We start from the raw sequence: 7,992 nt of genomic DNA on the forward strand, positions 1-7,992 counted from the left end.
TGTGCACTGTGTCCAGCACATGGTGGTGTGCCCCACCTCTCCGTCTTTCTGGAGCCCCTTCTGTCTCCTCTGTGAACACTTCTTTGAATCTCTTGTTGAGTTCCTCACATACTTCAAGGTCATTTCTTGTTGTCTCTCCTCCTTCCTTCCTTAGCCTGATTACCTGGTCCTTGACTGTTGTTTGCCTCCTGATGTGGTTGTACAACAGTTTCGGGTCAGATTTGGCTTTCGCTGCTATGTCATTTTCATATTGTCTTTGGGCCTCCCTTCTTATCTGTGCATATTCATTTCTGGCTCTACGACTGCTCTCCATATTCTCCTGGGTCCTTTGCCTTCTATATTTCTTCCATTCCCTAGCACACTTGGTTTTTGCCTCCCTGCACCTTTGGGTAAACCATGGCCTCATCCTGGCTTTTTCATTATTCCTGTTACCCTTGGGTACAAACCTCTCCTCAGCCTCCTTGCATTTTGTTGCTACATATTCCATCATCTCATTAACTGGCTTCCCTGCCAGTTCTCTGTCCCACTGAACCCCATTCAGGAAGTTCCTCATTCCTGTGTAATCCCCTTTCTTGTAGTTTGGCTTCATTCATCCTGGCCTTCCTGCTTCTCCCTCCACTTGTAGCTCTACTGTGTATTCGAAGCTTAAAACCACATGGTCACTGGCCCCAAGGGGTCTTTCATATGTGATGTCCTCGATATCTGCACTACTCAAGGCGAATACTAAGTCTAGCCTTGCTGGTTCATCCTCTCCTCTCTCTCTTGTAGTGTCCCTTACGTGTTTGTACATGAAGTTTTCCAGTACCACCTCCATCATCTTAGCCCTCCATGTATCTTGGCCCCCATGCGGGTCCAAGTTCTCCCAATCGATCTCCTTGTGGTTAAAGTCACCCATGATCAGGAGCTTTGCCCTGCATGCATGAGCTCTTCTGGCCACTCTAGCCAGTGTGTCAACCATCGCTCTATTGCTCTCGTCATACTCTTGCCTTGGCCTCCTGCTGTTCTGTGGTGGGTTATACATCACTGCTATTACCACCTTGGGACCTCCAGAGTGAAGCGTTCCCGCCTATGTAATCACTTTCTTCTCTGCTGTCTCCTCTCTCCAGCTCATCAAAATTCCAGCGATTTTTGATCAGCAATGCCACTCCTCCATTCCCCTGTTCCTCTGTCTTTCCTCAGGATTTGCATCCCGTTGGAAAGATGGTATCTGTTATCATACCTGTAAGCTTGGTTTCTTGGTTTTGAGATCTATGATGTCCGGTGATGCCTCTTTGACTCTTTCACGTGCCACTCCTCCCACTTATTTGTTATACCATCAGCGTTTGTGTACCATACCTTCAGTTTCCTTTCCAACACTGTGGTTTGTGGGGCCTGTGAGGGTGGGAGACCTGGTGGCATACTGTGGGATTCTATAGCTCGGTGTTGGGTGGAGGCTGTGGGTATGGATTGTAGTGTGTGTTGGGATGGTGTGATAGGTTGTATGGTTCTGAGAATAGTTGTGTGTGTGCTTGCCATTGCTGTTCTGTTCTGCTCTGACTGACCTCTGCTGGTTCCATCCTTGTCTCTTTTCCTAGCTCCTTTCGCTTTTTTGTCCTCTCCTTCAGCTGCTGTCGTTCTGATTGTGTTCTGTCTCTGTCTAGGAACACCCTCTTGTACTCTTCCGAGTATTTCAATCGTGGTTTCTCTTGGAGGATCCTGTTCCGCACTGTTTCCGTCCTGAGAATCAGCTTGATTGGTCGGTTTCTCCCCCCTATTCTCTGAAAATTTACAATCTCGTCCATCTCTTCACCTATTTCCGTGATGATTTTCTCAATCTCCTTACTTTCTTCCTGCTGCCTTTCAGTGTGTATCCTTTCCTCTCTCTCCTGAAGCCCATGGATAAACACTGATTTTGCCCTTTCCTCCTCCCATTGCCTCACCATCTGTGACTCCGGATCCTGCCTGTATGTGGTCAGTTTCTCCCTTGATTTTTCCAGTGGCTCTTGATAGCATGGTTGTGCCTCAGCATTCGACCTATCACCCTCTCCATCTGCAACCAGCTGTTCTTCCCTTTCACTCCTTGGCTCTTTTTGGCAGGTTGATATGACCTTAGCATAATTCATAATTCCTTCCTTCCTGTTCGGCCTTGCAGCTTCATATGCTGTGCTCTTCTGGTCACTGCCCCTGTAACTTGCTTCAGCCTATTTATCTCAACTTCTAGGACCCTTATCTTGGCTACTGCAGTTTCGACTTGTGCCTCCCAATTCTTTGTCTCCTTCTCCAACCTCTTTTCCAATTTCACAGAGAGCTCTTTCTCCATTTTTTCAGAAAGCTCTCTAATTTTCTCTCCCACTCTTGTTCCATCCTTTTCCACTGCTCCTCCATTCACTCCTCCCCTACCAGAACCATTCTCATCTGATCCTTGGTTCCTATGAGTCCCCATCATTTTTTTTTTTTTTTTTTGTGAGAGAAGAGAGAAGGAAAGGTAGGAGAGAGAGAGAGGAAGAGAGAGAAAGGGAAGGGAAGGTGGGGGAGAGGGGAGGAGGAGAAAATGAATGAGAGAGAGGGGAAGTAGAGAGAGAGGGGAGAGTAGAAGATGGAAAGGGGAAGAGAGAGATGGATGAGATGAGAGAGAGAGGAAAGGAGGTAAGAGAGAGAGGGGGTAAGTAGAGGAAGAGCATGAGAGAGAGAGAGAGAGAGAGAGAGAGAGAGAGAGAGAGAGAGAGAGAGAGAGAGAGAGAGAGAGAGAGAGAGAGAGAGAGAGAGAGAGAGAGAGAGAGAGAGAGAGAGAGAGAGAGAGAGAGAGAGAGAGAGAGAGAGAGAGAGAGAGAGAGAGAGAGAGAGAGAGAGAGAGAGAGAGAGAGAGAAAGGAGAAGAAAGAGGAGAGAGAGGGGAGAGGGGAGAGAGGGGGAAAGAGGGGGGAGATGGAAGAGCGAGTGTGTGTGTGTGTGTGTGTGTGTGTGTCGTGCCGAATAGGTAAAGCTTGCGATTTCGGCTTAAATAGCAACGCTCTTCTTGTTGAATAAGGCAAGTGAAAATTTGTGTATGCAATAATTTCGCAAAAATAATTCTGAACCTAACGAAAAAAAATGTTTTCATTGTATTTGTTTATTATTAAATTATTATTAAGTTATCTAAAATATATTTAGTTGGATTAGGTTAAATTAAATTACGTTTGTTATAATAAGGTTAGGTAAATTTTCTAAGGTTCTTTTGGTACAAAATTATTAATTTTTACATTAAGATAAAAGAAAAAAATACATGTTTAAACGTCTAAGAGAAAATTTTAGAAAGGGCTTAATTTTAAAGAAGTTCTTGCTAAATGACAAGTTTAACCTATTCGGAACGACATATATACATATATATATATATATATATATATATATATATATATATATATATATATATATATATATATATATATATATATATATATATATATATATATATATATATAATATATATATATATATATATATATATATATATATATATATATATATATATATATAATGTATTATCTGAAAGCACCGGTCGTCTCCCACCAAGGCAGTGTGACGTAAAAAACAAGTTTCTTATTTACATTAGTAATGTATACAGGAGAAGGGGTTATATCCCCCCTTGGTCCCGGCATTTAACACGCATGGCTTACGGAGGACGGATTCTCCTCCACTTCCTCATAAAATACTCAGCCAGTCTCTCCACAAGGTAGGGTTACCAAAGAAGAAAACACTTTCACTGTCATTCCTTCAGTCACTGTCTTGCCAGAAAGGGAGAGGATATTTAATATGATCCACTAACTTTTAACACTTATGTGATTATTTTATGTGTGTGTCATTTATACTACTAAAAATTGCTCCAATATATAACAGAATATAATTAATTATATTCGCTCACTTTTCAAATTAAGTTTTTTAATTCAAGTGGATCGTTTGTGAAATTTTTCAAAGGTCCATTAACGAGGATTTAGACGGAAAAAATTTGCTGCTCTAAAAATAATTTGTAGGCTTGGAAGAGAACTTCCAGGGGAAACATGATTACGTCATACCAGATACTCGTAAGATTTGGAAGGGACGCATTGTTTGAAATGCAAGTGCGCGCATATACACACGCGCGCGCGCACTCGCAGTCCCAACACTAAAACAGTTCAAACAATAATGTTAACATATTTAACTAGGAACAAGTACCACTTTACACCTTGTGCAGCAGTTTACACTTGGTGTACCAGTGTATATATGTGGGGATAAACAAGTTTGTTTTAATACAAGGAGCGTCCTGTACCAGTTTAGGGTCACTAAAAGAAACAACATTCACCGTCATTTATTCAATATCTGTCTAGCAAGTGCGCAGATGTCACAGTTGAAATGGCTTTCTCCCACACATGCCTCCCCCACGCACACCTCCCCCACGCACACCTCCCACACATGCCTTCCCCACGCACACCTCCCACGCACGCCTCCTTCACGCACACCTCCCACACACACACACGCCTATCACACACACCTCCCACACATGCCTCTCCCACGCACACCTCCCCCACACACGCCTCCCACACAAGCCTCCCACACACCTCCACTCTCACGCGTGATATCAATGTCAATATTGTTAATGCTTTAAATTCCGAAAACGTGTAAATGCTCTGAGTCTTTAATTACCTGAAATGCTGTAAATATTTTGGCTAATGAAAATTCTCGTTTAACTTTAAGTTGTCAACATAAGTTTGTCCAATACTGCGACTGCTGCAAAGTTTAACATGAATGTTGAAAATATTTAACATAATGTAACATCTTGGAATACTTTTGTTATAAAATGCTTCACAATCTCTAGCTGCTCTAAATGATCATTTAGAGCAGATATATATATATATATATATATATATATATATATATATATATATATATATATATATATATATATATATATATATATATATATATATATATATATATATATATATATATATATATATATATATATATATATATATATATATATATATATATATATATATATATATATATATATATATATATATATATGCAAAACAACCACTCTGAAAGAATAGAGAAATTCCAAGCGCTTTCGTGACTACTCACATTATCAAGGAACTATGAAAGTAAAGCATCCAAGGAAGCTATATAAGGGGTCTGGCCAACACCTCACTATCAGATTCCACAACGGTTAAACACCTGACGCGCGCCGGCCCAACTGGACGGGTCCTTTGCACAACTCACCTGTCCAGTTGGGTCGGCGCGCGTTAGGTGTTTAACCGTTGTGGGATCTGATAGTGAGGTGTTGGCCAGACCCCTTATATAGCTTCCTTGGATGCTTTACTTTCATAGTTCCTTGATAATGTGAGTAGTCACGAAAGCGCTTGGAATTTCTCTATTCTTTCAGAGTGGTTTTTTTGCATATTCTGAAATCACCTGTTTACTGTGATCTTATTGCATATATGTATATATATATATATATATATATATATATATATATATATATATATATATATATATATATATATATATATATATATAAGATCATTTAGAGCAGCTAGACATTGTGAAGCATTTTATAACATATATATACATATATGCATGCAATAACACACTGCGGTTAGCCGGGGATCGAACCAGTGTTGTTTTAGCCAGCATCATGGGAAGCAACTCAAAATTCACGACGCTCTTAACCTCTAAACAACACGGGTTCGATTCCCGGCTAGCCGCAGTGTTATTGCTTAAATACCACTTGTTCGTGGTTGCATTATGTGTGTGTGTGTGTGTGTGTGTGTGTGTGTGTGTGTGTGTGTGTGTGTGTGTGTGTGTGTGTGTGTGTGCGTGCGCATGTATTCTATAAACATAGGCAGGAGAATGTTGTCTATATTTCGACTTGAATCTGAGATCATCTTCGGCAGATACGAAAAACACGAAATTGTATGTTACATTATTTAAGCAATTAGGTGGAGATGTAGGCATTGATTACATATGAGAAACTAGCTGGAGTCCACCAGACACCTGGGAGTGTAGTTGGGGTTGATATGAAATACAAAACTCTGGGTGAAGACAGTAGTCATGGGCTGGTGCTAGGCTATTAAGATGAAGACTTCTAACACTGGGTACTGGATTACGCTTTCTCGTCGTCAGTTTTCTGTTCCCTTAGGTTTCCAATGACATTTGAAATACTGAAGATGAGTTTGGCCAATCGTAACTACCTCAATGATTTATTTTTGTTACGAGTCCTTGACTTTGTAGGTGTGTGTAGCTTTGTAGGTGTGTGTAGCTTTGTAGGTGTGTGTAGCTTTGTAGGTATGTGTAGCTTTGTAGGAGGTTTATGTAGCTTTGTAGGTGTGTGTAGCTTTGTAGGTGTGTAGCTTTGTAGGTGTGTGTAGCTTTGTAGGTGTGTGTAGCTTTGTAGGTGTGTGTAGCTTTGTAGGTGTGTGTAGCTTTGTAGGTGTGTGTAGCTTTGTAGGTGTGTGTAGCTTTGTAGGTGTGTGTAGCTTTGTAGGTGTGTGTAGCTTTGTAGGTGTGTAACTTTGTAGGTGTGTGTAGCTTTGTAGGTGTGTAGCTTTGTAGGTGTGTGTAGCTTTCCACTCGATGTGGGTCGAAGTATTAACATGTTAAAAGACTACGTTGTTACCTTGTCTACGTTTCACTGACTTCTTATGTTCACTATTTGTGGCTAAATTACAACCCGTCTTCATTATATAAATAGTGGAAACAAGTCACTGACTTTTTTGGGTTAGCCTAGTTTTTTATACGTTACTATATATGATATTTTGTGTAACTGTATTTACGTGTACTTTTACCAAAATAAACTTACTAATGTGATCTTCCGTTCCTTTTTATGTATACTTATTAGATTTTGTTGGTAAATTAGAGTAATGGCGACGGTGTAAGTTTTTTAGCGGGTAATTGAAAAACAAAAGCACATCAATCCTAGTGGTTCTCCACTATTTTTCCTCTTAGTTAATAAAAAATTATTTCCACTTTAAGAATACAGATTTCTGCCTTCTTTTTAACACGGGGTCCTGGAGCTGGTGCTCAACTACAACTAAGTGAATGCGTAAACCACACAAGAACAAACATATTTCTTCCCTCCACTTATCCTTCAATGCTTTCGTTGGTTAATGATTCTCTTCCTCTTACCCTGCTCTTCTTCCTATTCTTCTTGGCTCTTCCTCTTATCCTGCTCTTCCTCCTATTCTTCTTGGCTCTTCCCTTTCTCCTGTCACAACTGCCATCCCCCCTTTTCCTGTTACCATTTATCCTCGTTTTCCCTTATTCTAGGTTGGCGCCACAGATTTCGGCGCCAGGCTTTCCACCACCCCTGACGCCACGGCTGCCACGCCCACACACACGCCCATTCTCCCACTACACAAGTACTAAGAGAGGTTTACCTTCCAGGAGGTGAAGAGAAGAGAGGCTCTCGGAGTAGAGGCCCTCCAAGACACTGGAAGCACTTTAACACTGTGTCAGCATCACTCTTACAACACCAGACTTAACGAAGAACTCTGCGGAGATCCTGCGGTAAGGAGGCGCCGCGGCCTCTGAAGGAGGAGAGTAAAAAAGGAGGGAAGAGTGTGTTGGCTGTGAGAGATGATGGTAAGATACCAGGGAGCCAGAAGTCTACCTTCCTCCCTGACCCAAGCCAGCACCACTACTGCCACTCCTGCCTCACTCTCCTCCTGCCTCTTCCTCCACCACCCTCCTCCCCTACTCTTCTTCTCCCTCCTCTTCCTCTTCTCCTACTCCTCTTCCCCCTTCCTCCTCCTCTTCCCCCCTCCTCCTCCTCTTCCTACTCCCCAAGTCCCACCACATTCCAAAAAAATACTCAGTCTCTATCACCTTCATAAATTTTCCAGTTTTCCTAAAAATGACATAAGTGCTGGCCAGGCAGGAACATTTATCAATATAATGTTTTCTAACATTAAATTGGTCATAAACAAAACTGGAAATTTAAATGAAAACCAAAATAAGAAATCCCACACCTCATTGTAATAACAGAAATAAAGCCTACTTG

At 41.3% G+C, this 7,992-nt stretch overlaps 1 protein-coding gene across 1 annotated transcript in view; it reads right to left on the bottom strand.

Moving 5' to 3' along the window:
* The window catches only part of LOC128684494 (platelet glycoprotein V), a 623,615-nt gene extending 615,997 nt beyond the window's left edge, over positions 1-7,618 (bottom strand). The window contains exon 1 of the mRNA XM_053770694.2: positions 7,370-7,618. The gene's annotated coding sequence lies outside the window, so the exon portion shown is untranslated. The remainder of the gene's footprint in view (positions 1-7,369) is intronic.
* Positions 7,619-7,992: the final 374 nt, after the last annotated feature.

The sequence above is a fragment of the Cherax quadricarinatus genome, chromosome 4 (assembly GCF_038502225.1).
Source record: "Cherax quadricarinatus isolate ZL_2023a chromosome 4, ASM3850222v1, whole genome shotgun sequence".
NCBI classification, from domain to species: Eukaryota; Metazoa; Arthropoda; class Malacostraca; order Decapoda; family Parastacidae; genus Cherax; species Cherax quadricarinatus.